The following is a 26853-nucleotide window of genomic DNA, read 5'->3' on the forward strand; positions in this document are numbered from 1 at the left end:
GTTGGAGTTGAAACTTAGAAAACTTTACATCAAAAGGATGTTGAGAAGGAAACGAGAGTTTTGTTGTCACGGGACAAAAGCAAAGAAGGGAATTGTTTTTTAGCCGTGCAGCCTGGAGGTTGAACGGCCCGTGCTGGCCTGAGCCCCGTAAATGTATTTCCTGCCCCAAATAAATAGGTTACAAACTCAAGGAGTATTAGGGAAGCTTGACTGGGGAAAATACTCGCATCCCAAAAATCCTCAATGCGCAAAAGCCTCCGCTGCTGAAAAGTGAAGCGCTTTGACGGTTCCTTTTTTTCCCCTAAGCAAAGCCTCGCCTGGGCTGAGAGTTGACAGCATGCACGCTGCTACGTCCCGAAGCCTCTTTCAAAAGCTAGACTGATGCTGCCTTTTTATGGCTACCATTTTCTTTTCTTCCCCCTTTCCCCGAAATGCAATGTAATCTTTAGAATTACCTTTAAAAAAATAAGTCTAGGTATAAATCACCCCTTGGTGAAGGTACCTTTTAATTACGAGGTGCAGTGAAATGAGTGAAGATCCGAGTTGTGAGCCAGGCAGAGGGGAGGTGGAATGATTTACAAACATCAAGTAAGAATCTGAGTGCTGAATTAGGTTTGAGTTAGGGAGCTCCCTTCCAAAGGAAATTATAACCAGCGGACAATTATATTTCAAACTGAATCTCTGAATTTTGGGAGCCCTTTCTTGCTTGAGGACAATTTCTACTCCGAGAGTATGAGTACTGGGCTAGTAGCCGCTTTACCAGCCCATAGACCTCTTTTGGGGTGGGGGGGGTGAGGGAGGGAGAGAAGGCGGACCTCCTTTTAAAAATAGTGTGTGTGAGAAAAAAAATCTTATGCAACTTTACCCAAGAAGGGTTCCTCTTTTTTTTTTTTTTTTTCAACTTTTCTCTGCTCATCACCTTCAAACCCTTTCAACTTTCTACTTCCTTGCATTTAGACATCCTCAGACTAGGAAAAGTAAGTAATTTATATAACAAATGGTGACAGTTTGGATCTTGCTTTAGACTAAGCATAAGATCGTGTTTGTATTCCAAATCTCCTCGCCTTTTGAGGAGATTCTAAATTTTGTGATTTCGACCAAGGCAGCCAGATCCGAAAGGACTGGAACTTTTTAAAAAGTGGTTCATGGGCTCCACACGCAGGTAGTAGTTCCTCCATCCTTGTCTTGTAACTTTAGCTTCACAGTGTGATGAACTATTTTATCTTAAAGGACTTGGCATTTTTCCTCTCGAAATAGCTCACCTAGTGTGTAAGAGAATATTCTATAAACACATAAAGCTTTCCTCATATGAAATAACTAAGGGAAATAAGGCAGAAAGTCATTATCCCAGTATTTTGAGATTTGGGGGAAAAAAAAAAAACCACAGATGTTTTAATCACTTAAATTTTAGAATCTTCTTTTCATGCCTTTTGTATTGTATCAAACACATGATAAAGAGATATGATTTGTTGACTTGTTAGAGGATTACCATTTGGCAAAAACATCCGAGACGTGCTGTTTCAAATATGCCGAATTACTTCTGCTTTAAATTGCAATGTAAGAGATTGCAAGCCTGGTTCCAGACGGATAAATTGATAAAATGCTAGCTGCTGTTGGGAGAGCAAAACAGTCCTTAGCAGAAAACACTCTGTGGTGTGTAGCAAAGTACATTTGGAACTGGGTTGAGCTAGCTACTGAGACCCCAGCAGTTTGGGGGAAAAATTATCCACAGTCCAGGCACGTCCACTTTAAGACGTTTTGGGTTCCCCCAGGACAAAGATGACTCCTTTCCCACAAAGAAGAAACCGTTTCCTTATTTTTTCAGTTACTTTTCCAAAGATAACTTGTGTCAGGCGCAAGAGACCTGAGTTATGCTGAAATCCAAACCGTAACCAGCTCCGAACTCATTCTTCCTCCTTCCACCAGATGTTTTTTAGGTGTCCTCAGCTGGAATGCCCAGTTTGAAACTAATTAGGCCAGCAATAAACTCCTTGTATAATAAAATCGCAGGCGGTTATGGTGCATAATGTGAGGTTCCCAGAAGCTCGTGACAGATGCTGCTCTCGGCACAGCAAGCCCAGGGCTGCGGGAGAAAAATGAAGGGAGTGGAGCTATCTTGAGATTTTTGCCCGGCCCTCGATGTCCAAGCACGCCACGCACAGCACATTATCTTCTAGAAGGAGATGGGTGGAAGTTGCAACAGGCGTTGGGTTTTGTCTTTGCTGGACAGGCCTCCTTAGCCTAAAAATGCTCGGGAAAGAAGTAAAACCATAATAAGCATTAGGCAGTGGCCACAGGTCTGAGGTGTATCATTGTGTGTTGGAGTGGGGTGTGTGTGTGTGTGTGTGTGCACACGAGCATGCACCCGTGCGCCCTGGGTGACAAGGCTTCCTCTCCCCCCGGCACAGATGAAATGCAAGGCTCTCCGGCCTGACATGAATTCCTTCTGGGAGAGGTAAACTGTCTCCCCTCAAAATTTTTTACTTCGTTCTCCTGATGTCCTTCTCCTTATCTGAGGGGGTTTGTGGAGACGAAGTGGCTGGTTATTCAGTTACCTCCAAAGGCTGAACCTTCTGACACTTTGCCAAGACTGGGTTTTGTTGGTGGAAGGAAACTTTTTTTTTTTTTCCCCTAGCTAGCTGCTCTGAAAAAGGAGTTGGTGGACTTCACTCAAAAGGAATCTCTTTACAGAGAATTAACCCCAGAGTTGAGAAAATACAGCCTGTTGACAGAAAACACACACACACACACACGCACACGGGCCCCCCCATCCCCGTCCCCCAACATCATAACAGCCTTCGATGGGCCCGCTTTTTTGTCCCCTTCTGGTTTTGTGGCTGTTCAAACAGTCCCCCAACATAGGAAACAAAAAGAAGGCTCTGGTAGGGAAATAATTAGCAAAGAATCTGCTGGAGACAATGCTTCATTTTCCGTATTTGAAGATCTTAAGGCCTAATGGTGTTTAACTAACACCTCTTCTAATCCAGGGATAAACCCCCTCAATCAGGTGGCAAATACTTGAAATGACTGCCTCAGACTCACTGTCCTGCTGAAAGTCAATCAGAGGGGCCAGGGCTGGTTCTCTGGGGCATGTGATTTAAAAGCCGTTTCAAGAGATGCGAGTACCTGCCAGGTGTATGGAGGAGAAGAGGACAAAGCAAGCCACAGGCTTTAAAGTTTATTTTTGCTGCTCCCCCCAACCCCCATTTTTTTTTCCCACTTTCGCTCTACTGGTGCTTTTGCCATTTCGCTCCGATTAAATCATATATTTAATGAGCATGATGGACATAGCTGAGCATTTATTTATTTGTAAGCTAGACCTGAAGTCAACACTGGACGTGCGATTCTCAGGATGGATCTCACAACAACATCCTGAGTTATGTACCATCATCATTTTTATCATCATCATTATTTTATCAACTTTGTTAACAAAGAAACTGAGTCACAAGTCAAACTTCTCACGAGCAGCCCCAGAGTGAGTGACCCAGAGTCTAGGTAGTGACCCGCTGCCGACTGTGCCATGAAAACTTTGCCTTAGAGAAATTTCTGCTCTTGTTTCCTTGGAGAGAGATGCTGAATGTGGATGGTTTTAAATGTACCGAACACAATTTTTTTTTTTTTTCTGACTCCCCCCCCCCTTTTTTTTTTTTTTTTTTTTTTTTTTTGCTGTTGCCGTAAATGGCAGAAAAATTGTTTTAAATATTTAGAAAACACCCATCTGGGCTTTGGCGAGTCATGATATTTAGCAGGTTGTCCATGATCCTCTAAAAGAAAAAAAGGCCTGTTTATTTACAAGGGCTAGTTTGGGTTGGTCCTTCTGATCCTGTAACGCCACGCATTTCAGTTCCTCTAAAGGGTCAGCAACGTGACCGGCAGTGGCAAGGCCCTGACACAGTATGGGAGGCTGTCCCGATCAAGTTTACTGGAAGGTGCTGGATCGCTCTGGGTGGGTTGTTGTTTGGGGGTTAGATTATAAACAGTTGGAGAGCGAAGAATAATTGGGAACAGGTGGTCCCAAGAGTCAGGTACCCGGAACGATTCATCTTTGCCCCTTTGACGGTAAAGGGAGGCCGGCGGGTGCCTGACTCTGGGACAGGCGGGCTGAGGGTCAGCCAGGGCTAGAGGGCCCCACTTTGGGACGAGCCTGGAGGGGTGGCTGAGGGGGTCTCTGCCCTCAGACCCAGATCTCTAGAAAGCAGGGCTTCGTCATCCCTGTCATAACCCGTCTGACGATACTAGGGCGCAGATGTGGCTTCTTAGGCTCTTTTGCAAAGGCTGCCTCTGCTTTCAGATAACGCGCAGGAATTTAAAACAGGAATGGAGAGGAACAGCCAGCCAAGGAGACAGGTTTACTTTTTACCAGTTTTGAGCATGTGCGCCTAACCGACTGTCTTTGCCCAATAAAGTCCATTTAGACACATTTAAAAATGAACCAAGGATTTAAAAGAGGTTAGAAATTATTTCGTCATTTAGGATCCATAGTATTGTGTCAATAACAAGAAAACGGGTGTGATTTCAGTGACACTGGATTTTTTTCCCCCTCTAGTTTCCTTTTGAGGCTGTAGTAAAGTTAGGTTTTTAAAATCTGCATTCTCAGATTTTACATAGCTATTCCCACAGTCATTCTGAGGAAAATCGTCAGCTCTCTGTGAATTTAACTGAAGGAAGAATGATAAAATCGATATTTTTTCCCCCCAAAGACTCAGGAACTGGAGGTTTGACTACCTACCATATGAATACAGCAACTTTTTGTCTCGAATCAGTGGAATGTGTCAGCTCGCCTTTCTTTTCTGTTCTTCTCCCAAGAATGGTCTTTCATAACTGAAATGGACAGTGTATTAGCCAAAAGACGTTTTAATTTTGTAAAGAAAAATCATGCCAGAGACAGCCGAGTCTGTTTCAACCATTATTGTTTCTGTAGCGTGCATACTTTGGGTTTCATGGTAAGATGTGGGTTTGCCAAGAAAGAAAATTACAGCAAGAAACTATGCTGAAAGTATATACACTTCTGTTTGAGAAATGGGAAAAACACGGAAAAATTCCGCACGGTAATTGTTTTAACGTGAGTTTTAAATGTCATTGTTTGACTTATGTCAGAAAAGTCCCTCTTAGCTAATTCTCGCATACGCTGTTACCAAATATGTCACCTTAAAAATGGCAAATGTTGGTCTTAACTTTGCTGATCTCCGAGGCTTTCAGAGATATCCGTAGCCCGAGTGGAAACATTCCAAAGTTTTAGATTGTGCAGGCTTTTTTTTTTTTTTTTTAAGATTACTTAGATATCGATTTTATTTTCTTGACCCAAAATAAGAAAACACGGGGAATTCTCAAAAGCTTTTTACAGGCTGCTATTATGAGAAGAGAAGCCAAACCAACATCTATTAGGTCATGAGCTTGAAGTGCATAAATAAGCCCATGAAGGTCACCAAAACAGGGCAGAAACCACCAGTTCTCCTCACCTCGGCCAAGTCTGAATTCCTGCCTGTTAGATGTGTATGGTTGAAGTGGACACAGAAAGGGGGTTTCTGAGCCCACGGTTGAAAGATCTCGACGTTCCTGGGTAAAGCGAGATGGAAAGGCTGGGATTCCCATCTTCTTTGGATCCCTCCCTCTCACTGCTCCACCAAAAAAAAAAAAAAAGGTTCTGGGGCCACTCTTTTCTCCAAAGCAAATGTTTCATTCCTGGTGTCTGGATATGCAGAAGCCAGAGGTCAAAATGGCTTGGGTTCCTTCTGGTCCATTTCTTCACCCCATCGCCTTCCTGGAATAACTTTGTGATTAAGGTATTGGTCGTTTCCAAAACAGTTTTTTGTTCCTGGGAACAAGCATGTGGGGTTTTTTGTTTGTTTTTTGTTGTTTTTTTTTTTTTTTTAGCATGTGGGGTGCGACGTGCGACGTGTAAGTACAAACCTTTAGGTCTTCTTTGATAGGCAGCTCCCTGAAATACAGAGAGAGGAGGAGAGTCCCCGAGTTTGGTACCAACCCCCACACTGATGGAAATTCCACGGAGGGAGAAACCCTCCTCCTTGGAGAGACAGAAAGAGTATCGCTGCAAAAACGGTTGTTTTCTTTTATGGGTGTGTACTATTTGCCCATATGGGGCCTTTTGTTTCAGAGTGTTCTAGAAACACTGGTCTCCCCAGCAAAGGTCTGAATGCCCTTCCGAGTTGGGAAGGGGGCGGAGCGGAAGGAACGCGGAGGGCAGATTCCTGCACCTCTGGCCTTTTGTGCCCCTGGTACAGTAGAGGGAAGCGGTGGCTCGCCGCTTGGATGGTGTCCTATGGCATAACAAGTTGTGACTTGCCACTTGTGTTGTAAACAGAGTTTTGGCCCCATCCAGCTGAGAAGAAGAATGGAGCTGAGAAGATTATTCACCTCTGGGCTGCGATGGGCTGGGGGCTCTCTGGTGTTCTCCTCTTGCTAAAGAGGCCCTACTCCCTGAAGACTTGAACATTGGAGGGTGGAGGGAAGGGCAGTGGGAGGGGAGAATGTCTGAAAGTCAGCAAATGTCTGAAACGCTCCAAATGTCTTCCCACAAGAAAAAGCGATAAAAAAAAAAAAGACATAGAAGCAGGCTTTTGGGGGGGATGGGTGGTGAGCAGAGAGATTGGGGGGGCTTGCTTGTGATTTGATCCAGAGTGGAGAGTTTTCTGACACCTTGGGGCCCCTGGAATGCCTTGCTGTGTGCCTTTAGGAACCTGATTTGGGAAATGTCTTGCCCTGCAGCTTTACTGCCTTGTCTTTGTGCTTACTTTTAGTGAATGCATTTTTTGTTTTGTTTCTCAAAGAGACCCAAGACAAGGGGCCCATAGTCATTGAACATTTACTACGCACCCGGCACTGTGCTAAGCAAACACTCATATTTCTGACTCCAAAGAGCCTTAGATGGAATGTGCTATTATTATGGTAATGACCATCCCTATTTCATAGATGCAAAAATAGGATCTCTTATTAGAGGTGAAGTAACTCATCCAGGGTTACATGGCTCAAGTCAGACCCAGGATTGACTGGGATCAAACCCAGTTTTGATTCCTAACCACTAGGATATCCGGCCTCCCTGCGCACCCCCCCCCCCCCCCCGAACGAGAGCTACATTTCCTTCACGTGTCTGCCCTGGAAAGCTAGATTTTAAAGTCAGTCTCCAGTTGTGTTGCCTGGGTGATATTAATGGATGGTCAGGAACAAAAGTAGAGTTCAGAAATAAGAGGCATCCCCTGGATCTCACAGCATCTTGAGCCTGTCCTTGGGGAATAATGAAAGTTTAGCACTGGAATCTATGGTCTAAGCTATTGCCTGTGGCCACTTCTGTGCTAACAGCATTGAGTAGTTACTCTAGAGACTGTGTGACCTTTTATAGAATGTTTTCTAACCTCCGAGCTATTGTAATATGACAAGACAAATTTTGTTGACAAGGAAGAACATGCACTTGGAACATTGCATGCACCATTTCTCTGATTTATTATTAATTGAATGCCTCCTATGTGCCTGATACATTGTATGGTGATGGGGGAGAGCTACAGATGCATTCATTCTTTCACTATTTATTCAGCATTATTTATTGAGTTGTGTTCTAGGCCTTGGGCTAATTACTGGGGAGCCAAAGGCAAGAAGCACCCAATCTGGCACCTCTGATTTTTTTCACCAATAACACACAGCCTCTTCTTTCCTCTTGAGGCTTCAGTGGGCAATGATATGACTTCTCGAGCTTTCCAATATCCAGGCAGCAGGATGGAGAGAAAGGCCCAGCTTTGCAGGCTCTTATACAAAGAAGCCATTCTCGGTTTGATAAGAGCAGTCTACTGGCTTCTGTGCCTAGAACTGTGTCTGATAATACCCATGGCTTGCTTCCTGCCTCGAACAGACAACAACCTTCTGCTTCCCTTAAAGGGTGGTGGGGACACACTACTATACATAAAATAGATAAACCACAAGGACTTATTGTATATCACAGGGAACTATATTCAATATCTTGTAGTAATAACCTATAATGGAAAAGAACCTGAAAAAGAATATATATATATATGTGTGTGTGTGTGTGTGTGTGTGTATGCTTTTTTATGTAAAAAAAATAGGTGGTGGAGAGAACAAGTAGGAATGGGGAGAATCAGACTTTCCAAATTTAAGCCTTGACTCTGACTTACAGCCTAGCGATTAAGAGCATGAATCTCTAAGATACAGGAACCAGGAGCCAGGCTGCTTGGGTTCAAAACCTTGCTCAGTATTAACTATCTAATTTTGGGCAAGTTACCTAACTTTTTTGTGCCTTAGCTTCTTCACCTATAATACAGGGTAGTTATCGTGGCAATCTTGATAATAAATATAGAGTGTTTGCAGTAGTCTATGGCGAATAGTATGAACTGTATCAGAGTCGGCTACTGTATTACTCTTGTCGTGTTAGTAGTTAACCTTACATGTACTATTTACAAACTTACAAGACCCTAGGCTCTCTGGGTCTCAGTTACCCCTCTGTAAAATGGGGATGGTGATAATAATGACAATAATAACTGCTTCAAAAGGCCATTGTGAGAATTTAAATGAGGCAATACATGTAAAATGCCTAGCTTGGCCACAGTGCCTGCCCACACTGAATGTCCAATAAGCCAGCTATTATGCTCAAGCCAGCTGTCATTACCCTTGAGGTTATAGGGAATTATATACTGGGCCAATGATGTGCCTTTAAGCTATTGGTCAATGGAGTCCTTTTTCAGTATCAAGAGAATGTGGGCAGTGGTTAATAACGCAGACCCTGAACACAGGCAGATCTGGTCTGAACCTTAAGTCCCCCACTCACTGACCATGCCACCTCGGGTTGGGGGCTGACCCCCTCAACTTCCCAACAGTGGAGGCAGTGATCTTGTGCATTAGGAGGTCACGAGGGTTAAAAGAGGTAACAGGGTGTTTGGCACATAGTAAGCACTCAATAAATGGTAGCTTGTATTATTATCACCCCCACTCTTTGCTGCACCCCCCCAAAAGCACTGAACATTAGTAAATTTTAATTTGAAAATAAAAGAACACATTTTAAAACTGCCAAACAGATTTAAAATAATATTCATTAAACAAAATTAAAATATTCTATTAAAGCCAGACTTTGGGCTCAGACCAAATTTTTATAACCCAAGCTTAAAGGCCAAGGAGTCCCCCAGCCACAATGGGGACATTGTGATTGAACTTGAGACTTCAACGCTGCTATTGAGCCGTCTTTGAAATGCATGCGTGTTTCCCCGTTAAAATGAAAGGGAAGTCATGGGAAGAAAAAAATGAGGTTCTTGCTCACCCCAACAAACCCTAATGAATTGAAAAAGAAAAACAAAAGATTTCTCATTTTTCTCCTGCTGCCTTATCCTGCCAAAGACGCATAGCGCCCTCCTAACCCCAGCTTTGAATGGTACCCGCTGAGAACGTTCCAGATCTGATATGCTCTACAAGCTAAGTTGTTCTAAGTTCTGGCCTTCACCAGGTTTTATAGATGGTGGTGCATCATTAAGAACTGGGACCTGGGAGCCCAAATGCTGGGATCAAATCCTAACTCTGTCTCACCTAGCTCTGCCTCAGTTTCCCTATTCATAGACCAGAGATAAAACACCTACTGCATAGGGCTGTCGTGAGAGGACATAAGAGTTAGTAATTCCTATTGATGGATAATTTTAAATAATTTTTTTGTTGAAGTATAGTTAATTTACAGTATTGTTTCAGGTTCAGGTATATAGCAAAGTGATTCAGATATCTATATATCTATGTATATATTCTTTTTCAGATTCTTTTCCATAATGGGTTATTATGAGATATTGAATATAGTTCCCCTGTTACCTTGTGCTATTATGTAATGAATGAAACTTCCCCAGTGTTCTGGGACCTTGAAGAATTAAAGTATACAGCTTTGCCTTTATCTAAGAGTTCTGAATCAAAATCATCTCAATATTCAGGGAGGGGAAGAGGAGAGAGAAGAAGTGGATTTTTAAAATCTCTGACATTTCTACCAAGCTCATTTAATCCTCTCCAACAATAAATAATAATAATCCCATGACATGTGTGTGTCTGATTAACAAACGGGGAAACTGAGGCTTGGACGGCAGGTCAAGAGGCTGCCCAGTGACATGCCCTTCCGGCTCTCTCCGAGCCAAAGCAGAGGTCCATTCTCCCACATGACCCACAGCCCTCACAGGACAGGTGTGCGGCCAATCCCAGAGACCTACCGCTGACCTCTGGTTATGGATTGTCTCTTCTTACCTTTCGGTAGCTTCCTTCATCCTCAGTGAGCCTGTCTTTGTGGCCTTTCACCTGCCTTCCCATTGAGAAGGAATGGACTTTTTTCTCAACAACAAGCAGAAGGAGTATCAGCAGGGGATGGTGACACCCTTCTCTTGGTGACATTCCTTAAGAACTTGTGGAGTTTCTTGCCAACCAGGGGAGCATGACCTCCTCCTCTGACCTTGGCTGTGATATGGGACCAGGAGATGGAGATGAGGGAGGTGGGGCAGCTACTGGGGAGGGGTGGGATGGACTCCCCACTGTGTGACATTGGGCAGAAAACTTGGGTCCTCTGAGGCCCTGCCCCTTTCCCAGTCCATGGGGCAGCTGCTGTCCATATTGGGCTTGTTAGGGAAGCCTCAGTACCATGATGGATGGAAACGGCCTGCGCATTCCGAGAGTGGCAGTTCTTAGGGGGTAATGGCCTTGCACACAGCCCCAGAAATACTCCCAGAAAGGGAGAAAGGGAAAGTTACTTGCTCAGGGAATATTCCTTACTGTTCTTCAGGGAGCTGCCGTCTTGGGGTTTCACACATTCTGCAAGAATCTATTAGTCTCCGAAGGGCAATCTTCTTTTTAATGGCGTGTGTGCCCTTTCCATATTAACTTAAATCATGCATGAATTTGTTTTTCTTTGGGGTTCTCTGTCTATCTTTTTATGCATTTGGAAAACATATACCAAACCTTCCAAACAACTGGCTTCACATAATTTTAACTGTAAGACAAAAACAGTTTAAAGATCAAGTCCACCAGGTAAGTATAGCAAAAGTGGCATCCAGGTATGGCAGGATTCATGAGCGGAGAAAAACAGATCTGAACATGCGGAATTTTCCCTGAGATCTGTTCATTTAAAAAAAAAATCCTTTATTTCCAAAGCTTGTCCCTGCAAGTGGTGTACAGCAAATGCCTCGAATAACAGCATTGTCTAGTAACCAGCAATGCAGTTCTGCACTCGGTTTTCAGGGGGATAAAATGCAACAAATTCTCAAGAATGTTAGTCAAGTCATCTTCAGAAGCGGAATGGCTGGCTTCTGGATGAATATCATGCTAATTAACATGACCTCTGAGTGCTTACTAAATGCAGAATCTTACTACTGAATGAGTATTAAGGATCAACTCACTTATTCCTCACAGCAGTTCTATGGAGGATGTCTATTGCTATTCACATCTTAGATGAGGAAAGTCAGGCCCAGAGAAGTGAAGTGACTTGTTCAAGATCACACAGCGAGTAAGGAGTAGAGCCAGGCTTTGTATGCAGGTGATTCTAGACGTTGTCTTCATAATCCCTGGACTCCCTGCCTCTACACCATAGAAAGCATTACATTTTCCTCCTTTTTGACTTTCACTTAACTGGACAATTAATTAACTGGAGGGAAGCAAAGGGGCCATTAGTGTTAACTGTAAGTTTTCAGTATTTTACAAGGATGTATTGGTGTATTCTATTAGCCTCAGGTGCAGCATAACACAAGGGTTAAAAGCTACCTGTCCAGGTTCAAATCCAGAATCTACTTATTATTCTCATGTTCGGAGAGTTTACTTCTTCCACATCAGTTTCCCCTCTTAGGAAGTGAGGATCATAAATCTCCATCATCAGAGGTAACAGCCATGGCCTGTGTGGAAGAGTGTCTGATACCCAGCGAGTGGTTGTCCAGTGCTGTTTATTGCTTGTGGGGGTAGAGAGGAAATACTATAGAAATCATATCTCCCCGTGGGGCACAGTTGCAGTTGGGTACACTTTGGAGTGGAAGAGGAGGGAAAGTGCCTGGGATGCGGGGCTCAAGCTGGAAAACAGCTCAGGTTTTTCCAGATGTCAGAGACACTGGCTTTCCTCTTCTCCACGGGAGACGTTGCCAGGACGAGTCCTTAGTGGGCAGCCTGGAACTCAGAGCCCTCAGGGATTAGAATATGCGCGGATGAAGACACTGAGGCCCCCCAGGGGGCGGGGCTTGCCAGTCACGTGGCCGGTCCCTGGCTGAGCCGAGACCCTCACCCTGTCCGGGGAGCCATTGGAGTTGAGGAAGCACAGGGCTGAGGCAGGGAAAAACGGTTTCAAAAATCTTAGCCCGCTGATGTGTGCAGACTCCAATGCCGCTGTAGGCTCTGATTTCAGGATTTTTCAGTTTTCTTCTTGCTGTCTTTCTTCTGCGGTGGAAAATGTCTTTTTCTCCCGAAGCCTCTGCCGGATTTTCAGAGACTAGGTGTACAGCCTGGGCTTGTCTCCGTTCACTTTCCTCCTCCACTTCAGCCCACCTCCATTTCCTCTTAAATATAGAAAACGGAACTTCATTCGTTCATTCAAAAGTAAGTATTGAGGAGTTCCCACTGTGGCACAAGGGGCCCTACAGTGTCTGTGCAGCAGCAGGAACATTGGTTTGATCCCCAGCCCCGTCCAGTGGGTTAAGGATCTGGCATTGCTGCAGCTGTTGCACAGGTCGCAGCTCTTGCCAGGGACAGCCAGAAAAGAAAAGAAAAAAAGAGTACATGGGACCTAAATCTGAAATCAATCATTGCAAATTAAGATGGTTAAAGTGGCCGGACAGGTGAGAAGTTAATGAAGTAAGCAGGGTAATTAACCAGGAGGAATGTGGGCTCTGTATTGCCACGTGTTCTGATTTTTCAAAAGACACTGCCATCTGGACTTGTATGAGAAACATCCTGATTTTAAAAGCACCAGGAGGAAGCACCAGCGTGCAGGTGCGTGCTGACAGTTCGAGACCACTCTTCCGCACATCCCTGCAGACCCTCGGAGTCCAATTTCAGTGAAAAGGCATGAAGCTTTTCTCTCACACTCCTTTCTCTTTACCAATCCCTTACCAGAAGGACGCCAAGAGATGCTAACAATTGTTTCCAGGAAAAAGTAGGACTCGAATCTCATGGGGATGGGGCCTGAGACGTCTTCCAAGGGGCAATCAGCTTGCTTCAAGTTTATGTCTTTCTCAGGACTTTTTCCTGATCACCCCTCATCATGGGTAATGGCAAGCGCGGTCCAAATCCATCCTCCTTCGGGTTTCCATTAGTTTCATGATGATTATTATTTTGTCATCTGGGGTTGATTTAGGAGTGGTGAAATGTTTGCAGGTTTCGTAAATGGTTGTCAGCCACTGTTTAGAATGGCAAAGAACTTCTTGTGTTGTTCACATTGTAAGGTCTGGGGTGATAGTTTCCAGTGGCTACAGATGTGGAAGGGGAAAAAGGGGGGGGGTACCTTGAAGGATTCTACTGAAAGTGATTGGAAAGTTGAGTGATTAATCAGGGGCGGCAGGGCTGCAAGGACGAGGAGAGGGCTCAGAGCTCGAAAGACCCAGGATATCCAGGCTGACCACACTGAAATTATCATTTGTCTCCTCAACCCCAAAGCTGAAGTTAAGCAAAAACCTGGTCAAGGGTCCACATAGCTGTCAAGATTCTTCTAGGTGTAAGTAACAGAAAACTTACTTCCAAGTTGGTTTAGTTAAAAAGGAAATGTATTGACTCAGGGAAATGTAACATTCCAGGGAGGAGTGGGTTTCAGGTGTGGCTGGTTCAAGAGCTCAAATGTAGGTCATGCACCCCAACCCCCCACCTCTTAATTAACCCTTATTCAGGAGGATTTGGCACTTTGTCACGTGCCACCTCTGGTGCTTTGGATGGAATGGGAGGGAGGTAGATTCCTAAACTGAAGTCAGCAACATTTGCTGGAGGAGGGGGGGTGGTGGACTGGTTCCCTGTGGACCTCAAAACTGCGGTGTAATACACCTCTAAATATGCCCTGGCCACTCTTCCTCTTCTGGCATTCAGTGCCATTGGTGAAATGTCTAGTTTTCCAGGAGCTGTGCTACGCTCTTTGCATGATTTCCTTTTCTACTCAGACACTCCTGTAAGGTTGGTACTTTCAAGACGTGCCGTTGTTCCGCCTTCCATGTGCTCTTTTCCGCAGGCTGACAAGTTGATTTTTTATTTCAAGTAAAGGTGTTCAGAGAGGGTCATCTCTTTTCATGGGGCCTGTACAAAATGAGCACTCAGTATTTGGGACATTTTGGCCAAGCATGGGAGATGCACTGGACTTCCCAGGGAAAAGATGGACATGCCGTGGTATCGTCATGGCCGGAGTGACCCTGGCTATGCTCTGCTTACGTTTCTGGACCTCTGATGATCAAACTGTGTTTCATTTCATTCTCAGAGCTTTGCCCTTCATTATTGCCTCCACTCCATTATTGCCTTTTTCCCGTTCCCTCTGGTGGCCCTGCAGTCACATCTGATATAACAGCGCAGAGGTTGCAAGCCAGCAGCCAAAAGGCGTTTTGTTTGGTCTACAGAACATTTAAAATAGGAAATGGAGCCAACATTTGAAAATCTGGACATTTCACGCAAAAAAAAAAAATGCAGATTTCTGGCTTCCCTTTAAAAAATCAGAAGCTCTGTCAATGCTATGCCCACATTTCCACATGACTTCAATTGAGTGGAACTGGGAAATAGCTGCCTCTTTTAGATGGAAGAGTTCTCAGTTCACCGCAGCCGCCACCTCTCCCTATTGTCTCCCTAACACTGGGGTTCAGCATTAGTTGCCATTGACCATTGGGATGGTGCTATTAGCTGTCCTACAGTGGATTTCAGAGGGAGGGGAAATTTTTCCCATATCCAGATCTCCATCAAAAGTGTTAAAATGGAGCATAAACAAAATTGGTCATTAGTATTAAGATAAATGAGAAAAAGTATGTGTTTGGGGGTCAGTCAAGTCTTCTCATCCTTGGCACTATTAACATTTGGCTTTGGACAGTTCTTTTTGTGGAGAGCTGCCCTTGCATTACAGGATGGTATTTAATGTGTTCACATATGGAGCATACCCCTTTCAGAAGTAAAGAGTTCCCTGGGCTCCTGGTACCTACCACCAGTTTGATAAGAGTCACCATAAGTGGAAAAAAATCTGTTCTTGCTCTGGATTCCACCCTGGTGGACCCAGCATTGGTGGTAGAGTTTCTGAGTTGGCTGATTTGGGTTTAATCATAGGTGAACTTGCCAATCATTGAGGCCACTTATGATGGCCTAGGATGTTATAGAAGAAATTCATCACTGGATGAAAGATTGAACCATCTTAAAGAGTCTTTGGAGAATTTCTTAACTTTTAGTTGAGAGAGGCCATTGTAGCTGCCCCTTTCAAAAAGTTTGCAAACAGGAAATTATGCCAGGGAGTGTGGGCAGGCATCAAGGCTTGTAGGAGAGCAGAGGAAGGGACCAAGTGATCTCTGGATGTTCCTTCCAGCTCTAGTTCTGTGAGCTGCACCTCAAAGAGTCGATTTTCCCAAGGCTCGTTCAGTGTGTTGCCTACTGCATCTCTGCAGATCAGAACGGTCATCTGCAGTGGAAACCATTGCATGGTTGGGGAGCATGGTTGTCCCGGGGGGGAAATCAGCCTTCCCTAGGCCAGTACTGTATTCAACATGGTGGAGTGTTTGGGTTTATTTATTTATTTATTTTTTAACCTTTCACTAGTGCTCCAAATCCTGTCAAGTGTCTGAAATAGTGTCCATAACTAAGTTTCCACTGTGTTTTGGGTGGAAGAGAGATGGACAACAACAGGAGCACAAGCAAAAATATATATAGTGTGACAGGGAGTGTTAAGTCCTAGGGAGAAAAATTAAGTGGGAACAGCAGGAATAGAGAGTGTTGGAGTAAAGCAGGGATGTGTGGTGTTTTTCATTTAATTTTAATTTAAAATAGAGTGCTCAGTGCTGTAGTGTGCTGGTAAGTTGGCTCTCTGGAAATAAAAGTCCTGAGTTGTAGCGTTTGCCACTTCCTGTGGTGTAAATACTCTCACCATGGCTGATTTCAGGCTATTGATGGTTTAACACCAGCTCATAATATTTACACGAATTTAACAATCATTTCTTGCAGACTGGTGCTGCCTGGCTCCAGCACACCAGTGGCGGGGAAGGCCTCACTGTAAACTATCTGGCAGAAGAGCATGTGCAAAAGCCCCGAGTGGGATTGTGCCTGGTCTGGTCAGGGAAAGCCTGGAGCCCACAGTAGCTGGAACAGAGAGAGGGGATGTGGTCAGAGAGGCATTCAGAGGCAGATGATTTTAAGCCATGGTTGGATTTTTGGCTTCTACTCTGAGTGAGGTGGGAGCCACCGGAGGGCTCCAAACAGAAGAAGGACAGAATCTGATTGACATTTAGAAGAATCCCTCTGGCTGATGTGAGAACAGACCTCAAAGGCAAAGCAGGGAAACCTTATGGGAGGCGGTTAAGGCAAGAGATGATGGTTACTTGGACCAGGCAGGCACCAGCAGGAATGCAGAAAAGTAGTTGGATTGTGGATATATTTTGAAGGCAAAGCCGATGGGTTTGCTCTGGTGGAATGGATCTGAGAAGTGATTCAAAGGGTCCAAGGTGACTCCAAGGTTGTCAGCCTGAGCCTCTGGGAGGATGGAGCTGAAGTCTCCTGGGATGGGGAGGCAAGGGGAGGGGCAGGTTAGGAAGGAAGGTTAGAAACATCTGCCTTGAGCAAGTGCTTAAATGCACCATGCTCTCCTTCCATGCTCACAGGTAGATGCTGTTATGATCCCATTTTAGAGAGGATGTGACAGCGACTCAAAGAGGTTGGACAGCATGCCCCAAATGTCCCCACTGGAACATGGCCAGGCCAGAACTCCCTCTGCTCCATCACTCAGCTGTCCTGCTGTGTTTTCTTGGCTCTCCTGGCCCCATTCCTCCTCTTTGTTTTGAGAAAAGGGAGGCAGAACATTTCTGCGAAGGAGCCAACTGAAGAACCAAAGGCTCCTTCCTTATTCAGAAAGAGCCCTCCAGGGGGTCAACTCCAGGCATAGGTTGGTTCTGCCCGGTGGATGCATTGGCAGATTTGGTGGATTAATCCATGAAGATGAATATTCCACAGTAGACCTCACACTTTAACAAAAATTAGTAGTCAGTGGCTTAGAAGGCTTTGGTTTGGAGTGGACATAGCTTTACATCCGGATTCCACCACTCAGTGGCTCTACCTGCCTTAGGCTCAGTTTCTTCATCTGTGCCGTGGGTGCACTGAGAGTTCCTCTTGGATTAGATGAGATAACGCACGTAAGGTGCATGGTATCCTGCCTGGCCCAGAGTCCCTACTGGGCAAATGAAGGGTCTCAGGACCATTACGGTTTGAGAGAGGGAGTTAGACAGGTGGGTTTGCTTGTAGACAAAGGCTGACTTTCCTTTTCAGAAGGTGGGGGTGAGGGGTTGTGAAGCACGTCCTGCCTGAGAGCTTTGCGGCTTGGCCTTTTTTCTTTCTGTCTGTCTGTCTTTTTTTTTTTTTTTTTTTCCGTCTTTTTAGGGCCACGCCCTTGGCATATGGAGGTTCCCAGGCTAGGAGTGGAATCGGAGCTACAGCTGCCAGCCTACACCAGAGCCACAGCAATGCAAGACCCGACCCACATCTGTGACCTACACCACAGCTCATGGCAACGCTGGATCCTTAACCCACTGAGCGAGGCCAGGAATTGAACCTGCGTCCTCATGGATACTAGTCGGGTTCGTTAACCATTGAGCCACAACGGGAACTCCTGGCCTATTTTCTTTCTTTCTTTTTTTTTTTCTTTCTGGTATTGGGGGTCAGAGGCCTCTATGTTTCTGTTGTGCTCACCAGGCGGCCGGTGCTCAGCCACTCGCTGCTGTCAGGGCTCCCAGAGGAGCCGACCTCAGCCCCGCAGAGTCCGCTGCCTTGAGTTGTCATTTGTCGAAGACGGAACAGCCTGTTCTCTCCACAAGCAAATCCCCAGATGGGAGCCCATTCAGGGCTGCCACGTTTTTCCTGATGAAATTCCTGACTTGGTGTGTTGTGTTTTTTTAAAAACACGCCCACTGCCTCCAAAAACCTCAGCCGGGGAAGAGAAACATTTCTCGTTGAATTACTGGGTTTTGAAATGGTGTCAAGTTATGCCCCACTTTCATGGCCTACATACGCCACTCTTTCCACTCTCTGCCTTTGCGGAGAGTCCTGGATGGCAGCGCAGGGATGTTATCTCTGCCCGCCCTTGCATTATGCAGATGGGAAAACTGAGGCTCGGAGAGGCCAAGGGGGAGAGGCACACGCTAAGCTGGTCTCAGGGCCTTGGCCAGACCCAGATCGCTGGACTCCAGGCCCGTTTTCTTCCTCCTTCATCAGAGGTCACGAACGGGCAGCCCGTGGCCACCTCTACCCCACAGATGTGCTTTCTTTGGCCCGACAGTGTTTTAATTTGAATGAGTTGCCAGCATTTAAAAATCAAGAGATTCCACATAAAAAACCAGATTTCTGGCTTCTCTTAGACCATCGGGAGATCTGCCAAATGAGGTCTGCATTCCTGCATGGTGACAGTTGAGGATCTCAGGGATGTCCACTCCCTTTAGCCAGAGGATGTCTTCATTTGCCACAGTCCCCACCCCTCCCTCTAGTCTCCCCGGACACTTGGGGCTGAATGTCAGTGGCCATCGCAGAGCTTCCCCCTTCCTGCTTCTCTTAGGATGGAGTTAAGAGGAAAGCAAAATATTTCTTGAACTTGTGTCTCTACCAAAAACAAAGAAACAAAAACTGAAGCAAGACGGCTGCCGATTTAAAAATGAATGGAACAAAGCATTATTTCTTTGTGATGAGGGAGAAAATTGCTGTGAATTTCATATGCAAACAGAATAATCAGTGTCTCAATAGCCAGCCCTGTTCACTCACTGCTTCTACCCTCCCTTTTTCTGCCAGCATCACATATGCGACCCCTCCATGCCAGGGCCACAGTTTCTGCTTATTTTTTTTTTAAGAGAGAATTAAACTTCTTTGACCTAAATCTGCCCCACTTCTCTGAAACTTGAAATGCTGTTAAACCAAATTAAGAAGTTGAAAAAAGTTTAAACAATCTATAATTGCTCAAGAAAGACCATGTGTGTGTCTGAGTGAGTCTGTGTGTGTGTGTGTGTGTGTGTGTGTGTGTGTGTGTGTTGTGTGCTTACGTGATGTGTTCCTGATTTATGAGGTTTCCCCTGAATAGAACTGGATGAAAGTGTTTTTTCCCCTGGCTTTGGGACTGGCACTTCTGGACGTTGCTGTAAATTTAAGCCGGGGTACAAAGCCAAGTGGTTTTTAACTCTCTTTTCATGGTATATCAGGGAACTGGGTTAAGGTTGGGTTAAGATGGGCATATTTTGGGTGCTCGTGGGATGAAGAGTTGGGGATACTAAGTTTTTCAAATGACCTTCCCGAGAGCTGACCAAAGAAAAGAGACTTTCATTTTCAGAATGCCTGCCGTGTGTCAGAACTTCATGTGAAGAGTCTCTGCTTTCCAAAGTGACCTGGGGAACTTTGAATATTGACCTAGTCCTTTTTTTTTTTTTTTATTGGCTGCACCCGTGGCATATGGAGGTCCCCAGGCTAAGGGTGGAGTTGGAGCTTCAGCTGCCCACCTTCACCACAGCCACAGCAACATGGGGTCTGCGCTGCGTCTGTGACCTACACGGCAGCTCACGGCAATGCTGGGTCCTTAACCCACTGAGCAAGGCGAAGGATTGAACCCACGTCCTTATGGACACTAGTCGGGTTCATTACCACTGAACCACAGTGGGAACTCCCCTGATCTATTCTTTTGCATGTGTGTGTGTATGTGTGTGTGTGTGTGTGTTAGGAAACAAATAGAGAAAGATAACCTATAAAGCACATATCGAGGACAAGCAGTACGTCTTAGAATGAGGCTCAATTTGTTGAAGGGGGAAGAAAGTTCATTTAGAGAAAAATACGTAAGTAGTACAGGTGGTTTTGTGGATGTGACACAATCGTGAATAATGGATTGGATTTAGTCCTCACAATACTCGGGAGCGGTCAGGCGGTCAGCCCACCCCGAAGCTTGTGTAAACCCTTCTAACACGTTGTACTTCCGCAAAGCACTTGAACTTGTCATTAAATACTTCGTTGTGTAATAGTCTTCTGTGTGAGTCTCTCTGACTACTTTGAACCAGAGCTGTGTGTGGTCATTTCATTGTTGTGTTCCCAGCATCCAAGACAATGAATGCCTGGCACACAGTGGGTGCTCAGGAAATAGCAACGCATAAATGCATGGACACTCTGTGAGGCAGGCATGCTGGCCCCATTTTATAGATGAGGGGATCGAGGTTCAGAGGGGCTACGTGACTTGCCTAAGGTATCAGAGCTAGGATGTGGCAGAGCCAAAATGAGAGGCAAACTCAGGACTCTCAAGCTGTGACATTTTGGGGAAACACCACTACGTGGGATGCAGCTTGGACCTCGGCAGCTGGCCCAGAGCACAAAGGGGTAAATGAAGTGGATGCTGAGTTTCTTAAAACTAGACTGGGTCCACGTCAAGAATAGTCTGTTACTTGTGGTTGCCAAGAGGGAGGGGGAGGGAGTGGGGTGGACTGAGAACTTGGGGTTAATGGATGCAAACTATTGCCTTTGGAATAGATTAGCAATGAGATCCTGCTGTGTAGCACTGGGAACTATGTCTAGTCACTTATGATGGAGCATGATAATGGGAGAAAATAGAATGTGTACATGAATGTGTAACTGGGTCACCATGCTGTACAGTAGAAAAAAATTTGTACTGGGGAAATAATTTAAAAAATTAAATTAAGAATAGTCTGTTAGACATAGGAAACAAACTTATCGTTACCAAAGGGGAAAGGGGACAGGGATAAATTAGGAGCTCGGGACTAACAGATACATACTTCTGTATGTAAAATAGACGACTGCAAGGTGCTACTGTAAAGCACAGGAAACTATATTCAACATCTCGTGACAACCGATAATGGAGAAGAATCTGGAAAAGAATATATATACGTGTGTGTGTATGTGTGTATAAAAATGGACTTTGTTGTACACCAGAAACGAACATGACATTGTAAATTAAATATACTTCAATAATAATAAAAACGAAAGCACCGTTCAGAATAGAAATCACAAAAAAAAGAATGCCGATTGTTTTATTTTCTTTCCATTATTTTTTTAAATTTATTTATTTTTGGCCACACCAACAAACAGTATGTGGAAGTTTCTGGGCCAGGGATCAAACCCATGCCACAGCAGCAATATGAGCTGTTGCAATGACAATGCCAGGTCCTTAACCCATCGAGCCACATGGGAACTCCTCCTTTCCATTTTTTAAATTTTATTTTCTTAAATTGTTATTTCCCCAGTACAATTTTCTTCTACTGTACAGCATGATGACCCAATTACACATAAATATGCACATTCTATTTTCTCCCATTATCATGCTCCATCATAAGTGACTAGACCTAGTTCCCAGTGCTGCACAGCAGGATCTCATTGCTAATCCATTCCAAAGGCAATAGTTTGCATCCATTAACCCCATCTCCTTTCCATTTTAAAGGCAATGTTTATGGCTATAAAATTTCTCATCTGCTGTTTCTAAACTCTTGACTGGACAGATCAACATGGCAGCCCCCTTATGTTGGTTCGCCCAGTTTTGTCTTATCTTTGAGATTTCCTAGTTGGTGGAAACTTGGAGTCTGAGAGTCCTCCGACAACTCCAGTTTCCTCTTGAGGTGTTCCTAGGGCTGTCAGTGAATCCCTGGCCCCCCATTCTGCCTGCCCTCAGATTCTCTTCACCATTTTCCCTTTCCTGGGGTGAGGGCAGGTGTGTTTTCCTCACCCCAGGCGTCAGTGACACAAAAGACAGAAACCAGAACAGGGTCTCCAGGACTTGTGCTCAGCTCAGTCCTTTTGAGAGGACCTGAGCCTGTCCTGAGCAGGTCATCCAAGGACCCTTGGGGGAAACAGGAGCCCCTGGGACACCTTTGGCTGATGTGGCGTCTCGTCATGAGCTCTGCTCACCTGCTTTGGTTTTGGTGTGATGCAGACTTTCTTTTCCTTTTCTAGACCAATCCAGACCTGGCTCATAAAGGTTCATCATAACTACTTGCTCAGCAGGGTTTCATCTCTGAAATTCTGCCCCCTATGGACCCCCAGTCACTTCTTCCCAGCTTGGAGACTAGCCAGGTGCCACCTTTCCACACCCCAGCTGCGGCCAGATCTTGGCTGGCCTTTTTTTCTTCCAGGTTTATTGAGAAATAATTGGCATACATCACTGTATATGTAAGGTGTATGGCATGGTTGTTTGATTTACATATATTGTGAAATGATTGCCACAATAGGTTTGGGTAACACCCATCTTCTCATATAGATACAATCAAAAGAAAAGAAGGCAGAAAAGAAAAAAACTTCCCCCCTTGTGATGAGAACTCTTAGGATTTATTTTCTTAACAACTTTCTTTTAAGAAAGAAAGTTTGTTTTTGTTTGTTTATTTTTATTCATCTCTAGATATTTTTTTAATTTTTTAATTATAGTTGTTTGCAGTGTTCTGTCAATTTTTGCTGTACAGCTAAGTGACCCAGTTATACACATGTATATGTATATATACACATTCTTTTTCTCACATTATCCTCAATCACGTTCCAACACAAGTGATTGGGTATAGTTCCCTGTGCTATACAGCAGGACTTCATTGCTTGTCCACTCCAGATATAATAGTTTGCATCTACTAACCCCAAACTCCCAGTCCATCCCACTCCCTCCTCCTCCCCCTTGGCTATGTTCATTGCAGCACTATTCACAATAGCCAAGACATGGAAACAACCTAAACCACCGAGAGATGAATGGGTTAAGAAGATGTAGTACATATACACAATGGAATACTACTCAGTCATAAAGAAGAAAAAAATAATGCCATTTGTAGCAATATGGATGGACTAGAGACTCTCATACTAAGTGAAGTAGGTCAGAAAGAGAAAGACAAATACCATGTGATACCACTTATATCTGGAATCCAATACATGGCACAAATGAGCCTATCTACAGAAGAGAAACAAACTCATGGACATGAAGAACAGACTTGTGGCTGCTAAGGGGTGGGGGGAGTGGAATGGACTGGGAGTTTAGGGTTAGTAGATGCAAACTATTTTCTTAACAACTTTCTTATGTGTATTACAGCAGCATTAGCTATAGTCATCATGTGATCCATTACATCCCTAGTACTTATTTATTTTATAACTGGGAATTTGTAGCTTCTTTTTTCTTTTCTCTTCTCTTTTCCTTTTTTTTTTTCTTTTCTTTTTTTTTTTTATTTTTGTATTTTTTTATTTTTTTGGCTTTTTAGAGCTACACCTGTGGCATATGGAGGTTCCCAGGCCAGGGGTCAAATTGGAGCTACAGCTGCTGGCCTACACCAGAACCACAGCAACACAGGATCCAAGTCGCGTCTGCGACCTACACCGCAGCTCACGGCAATGCCGGATCCTTAACCCACTGAGCAAGGCCAGGGATTGAACCTACCTCCTCTAGGATACTCATCATTTTCTTAACCTGCTGAGCCACAACAGGAACTCCCAGAGTTTGTAGCTTTTGACCACCTTCCTCCAATTCCCCCTCCTTCTGCCCTCTGCCTCTGGGACCACAAGTCTAATCATTTTTTTTCTGTGAGTTTGGTTTGGGTTTTTTGTTTGTTTTGTTGTGTTTTGTTTTTAGATTCCACATATAAGTGAGATCATATGGTAGTTGTCTTTCTCTGTCTGACTTATTTCACTTAGCATAATGCCTTCAAAGTCCATCCATGATGTTGCAGTGGTAGGATTTCTTCGGGTTTTTTATGGCTGAATGATATTCATTGTGTATATAAACCACAACTTCTTAATCCACTTGTCCATTGATGGACACAAGTTGTTTCCACGTCTTGGCTGTTGTAAATAATTTGGCTGACTTTTAACTAGAGAGACTCCAGGGTGGGGGACATTGTGACAACAGCTGTGGAGACTTGGGGTCAGAAATGTCCTGGCCCTCCCCACAAAGAGTTTAGAGACAAATAGGTGAGACAAGACAGGTGCAGATCTCCCTTTGGGACTGGGTTCTAGGACCTGTGCTGAGGACTGGAGAATAACCTCTTATGTGTGGACAGCACTGCACAGTTTACAGAGGACAGTCAGAGTTTATTTTCTGTTATTTCCATTTTTAATCCTCTGGGGTGGATAATGCCTAGTAGCCATTCTGTCTTCTGGTTTTCCTTTCTTTCCATTCTGGTTCCCACCACACTTTCAGGCCATTACCGTACTCCTTAGTTCCACAGGTAGACTTGTGACCAGGTGTAGACTTTTTAGTTATAACCGTAGACCTAGACAATCACAGCATTCCATCCCCCAGCCCTCAGGATTGGTTTGGGGACAGGTAAGTGACTCAAGTTGAGTGGGACCTAGTCCTGGGAACTTTGCTGGAATTGGGAAAGATGCATTCTTCGCTTTGACTGGCTAACCTAGTAGCATGTGGCCATCTTCCTTAGAGGAGGTTTGCCCGAAAATGAAGGCAACCTAGAGAAAAACAGGGGCAAGCTATGGAGGCCAGAGACTCCTGATGATATCACTTGAGCACCTGGATCCAGCTATTCCTGAAGCTAGACACCATGGGCCATTCAGTTATTTTTCATTTACTTAAAAGCACTTGAATGGACTTTTCTCCCACTTATTACAGTTGGTTCCATTTGTTGAGTTGCCCTGCTTCCTCTAATCATAATAACACCCCCTTTCATTTATAAAGCCCTCTTAAAAGCCTTTTCATAGCAATTGGACTTACTTCTACAAGAAAACATTGACCTAATTTTTTGAGGAGGGATCTGAGACACAGAAGGGAAGGGAAGCAAGTTAGCTTCCCCCACCCCCTTGGATCATCCTCACCAACTTTCAGTTTGGGGAAGAAGAGCAGGTTTTAATACCCAGGGCACCTCTACTCAGGGGAGGGGAACGCAGAGTGATTTGATGAAGAGCCCGAGCAAGGTCAAGGAAGACCCTAACTGCATCACAGAGTCACAGTAAGAGTAGTACCAATAGCAATTTTAGTTGCCTAGGAAACTTCTGGCAGATGGGAGAGGAAATAGTTAACTGCAGTGACCGATAGGACATGGCATGGGGAGAGAGGAGACTTTTGTTTTTCACTGTATATACTCTCTGTATATTCTGAAAGCTTTTACTAGGGGCACGGATTGTTTTATATTCAAATAGTGAATTTTGAAATGGAACAGTGGCTGGCTTTCATCCAGGCCAATTAGAGTATCAAACAGTGAGTTACAAACCATTGAAAAAATGCAAATCCATGAGCCTATGCCAATAATAAACAGATAAGTAAATAAACAGGGCAGAGGGAGGTTTCTGGTTTACAGTAGAATAACAGGGGCCAACCGGAAATGTGGAGTCGGGGGCTGAGACATCATGCTGCCACCATTATGGTCAAGGTTGGTTCAGTCAGGAATCATCTATGGATGCTGAATCTGGGCTGGGCAGTATTGATGAGGATTGACCGGGAGGTTTGCATGCTCTGAAAGGGTCTCCCCACAGATGGCCTATTAATTTCAAGGGGTAAATTGTCACTGTCCAGAGGAGGAGTCAGACAACACATTGCCTGGGTGATCGGTCGCAATCATCATTAACAGATACATGAGGCCGGATAGGATACTCACAGGAGGGTGGATATGGGATACGCTGAAAAGGACAGAGCCTCAGCCATGTGGTAGTCTGGCTTAGCATGTGTAACCTGCATCTAATCGCCAAAAAACAGCAGAGGAACCCAGAAGGTGGAACATTCTATTTCCCCAAATTCCACCTTATCCTGCAAAAATGCCGGTGTTGGGAGTTTCCGCTGCGGCTCAATGGAAATGAAGTCGACTAGTGTCCATGAGGATGTGGGTTCAACCCCTGGCCTTGCTCAGTCGGTTAAGGATCCAGTGTTGCTGTGAGCTGTGATACAGGTTGCAGATGCAGCTCAGATCTGGCATTGCTGTGGCTGTGGCGTAGGCCGGCAGCTGTAGCTCCAGTTCGGTGAAATGGGCTCAAAACCCAGAGCAAGTCAGTGCCAAAGCAGTATCCTCACACCTCTCTCCAGGATGGGCACTCTTAGCTGTTAAACCCGCCTTGTGCTAAAGCACAGGACCCCTGCTTCCAGCGATGGCTTTTCAGTGTTATGCCAGTGGAGCATTGGATAACATTAAGTCACTTAGTGATTGTTTAAAAATCTCTTTTCCACTCACTTTCAATTCTTTTAAATTCAGAAGAAGGTCTCTGGTTGGCACCAGGTGGTTGTTAACACCAAACCACTGCTGCTTCTCGTTGGCTAAGAGCGAGTCACAGGTAGTTCTGGACCCTCCGTGTATATTCACTCTCCCCTGCCACCCTGTGAAGGGGGTGGTTTAATTATTCTTGCTTTACAGATAGGGAAACTGAGGGATAGAGGTTAAGCATCCTGTCCCAGGTCACACAGCTCTGGATGGGGGAGGCGAGATTTGAACCCAGGCAGTCTAGTTCGGAGACTGCTCTTGTTTGGCTTCACCATGCTGTTCAGTGAGTTCAAGGGCAGGAATGTGAGTGAAAGGGAAAGTAAAACCCCCAAACCCTCAGCAAAAGTCCACTCTGGGCATGAGTCTCTGATCTTTCAAATGCTGCCGAGACCACTCTTAGTTTCATGAAGTTCCTTTGTGTCACACAGAAAGAGGATGAGAATTATAATAACTTCTACTGTCTGTTGAGCACCTACTAGGTACCAGGTGCAGTGACAAGTACCTTACGTGTCTTGTTTTAGTCTCACTTGAACTCTCTCTGGTAAGTCCT

General features: G+C 44.8%; 1 protein-coding gene across 8 annotated transcripts in view; it reads left to right on the forward strand.

The window, feature by feature from the left end:
- The window catches only part of EYA2 (EYA transcriptional coactivator and phosphatase 2), a 315037-nt gene that overhangs the window by 36889 nt on the left and 251295 nt on the right, over positions 1–26853 (forward strand). The window lies entirely within an intron of this gene.

Source organism: Sus scrofa, chromosome 17 (genome assembly GCF_054392235.1).
Source record: "Sus scrofa isolate SSC_HxYL_T2T_F1_AM1 chromosome 17, Sscrofa_HxYL_maternal_Yorkshire_Landrace_v2.0, whole genome shotgun sequence".
Taxonomy (NCBI): domain Eukaryota; kingdom Metazoa; phylum Chordata; class Mammalia; order Artiodactyla; family Suidae; genus Sus; species Sus scrofa.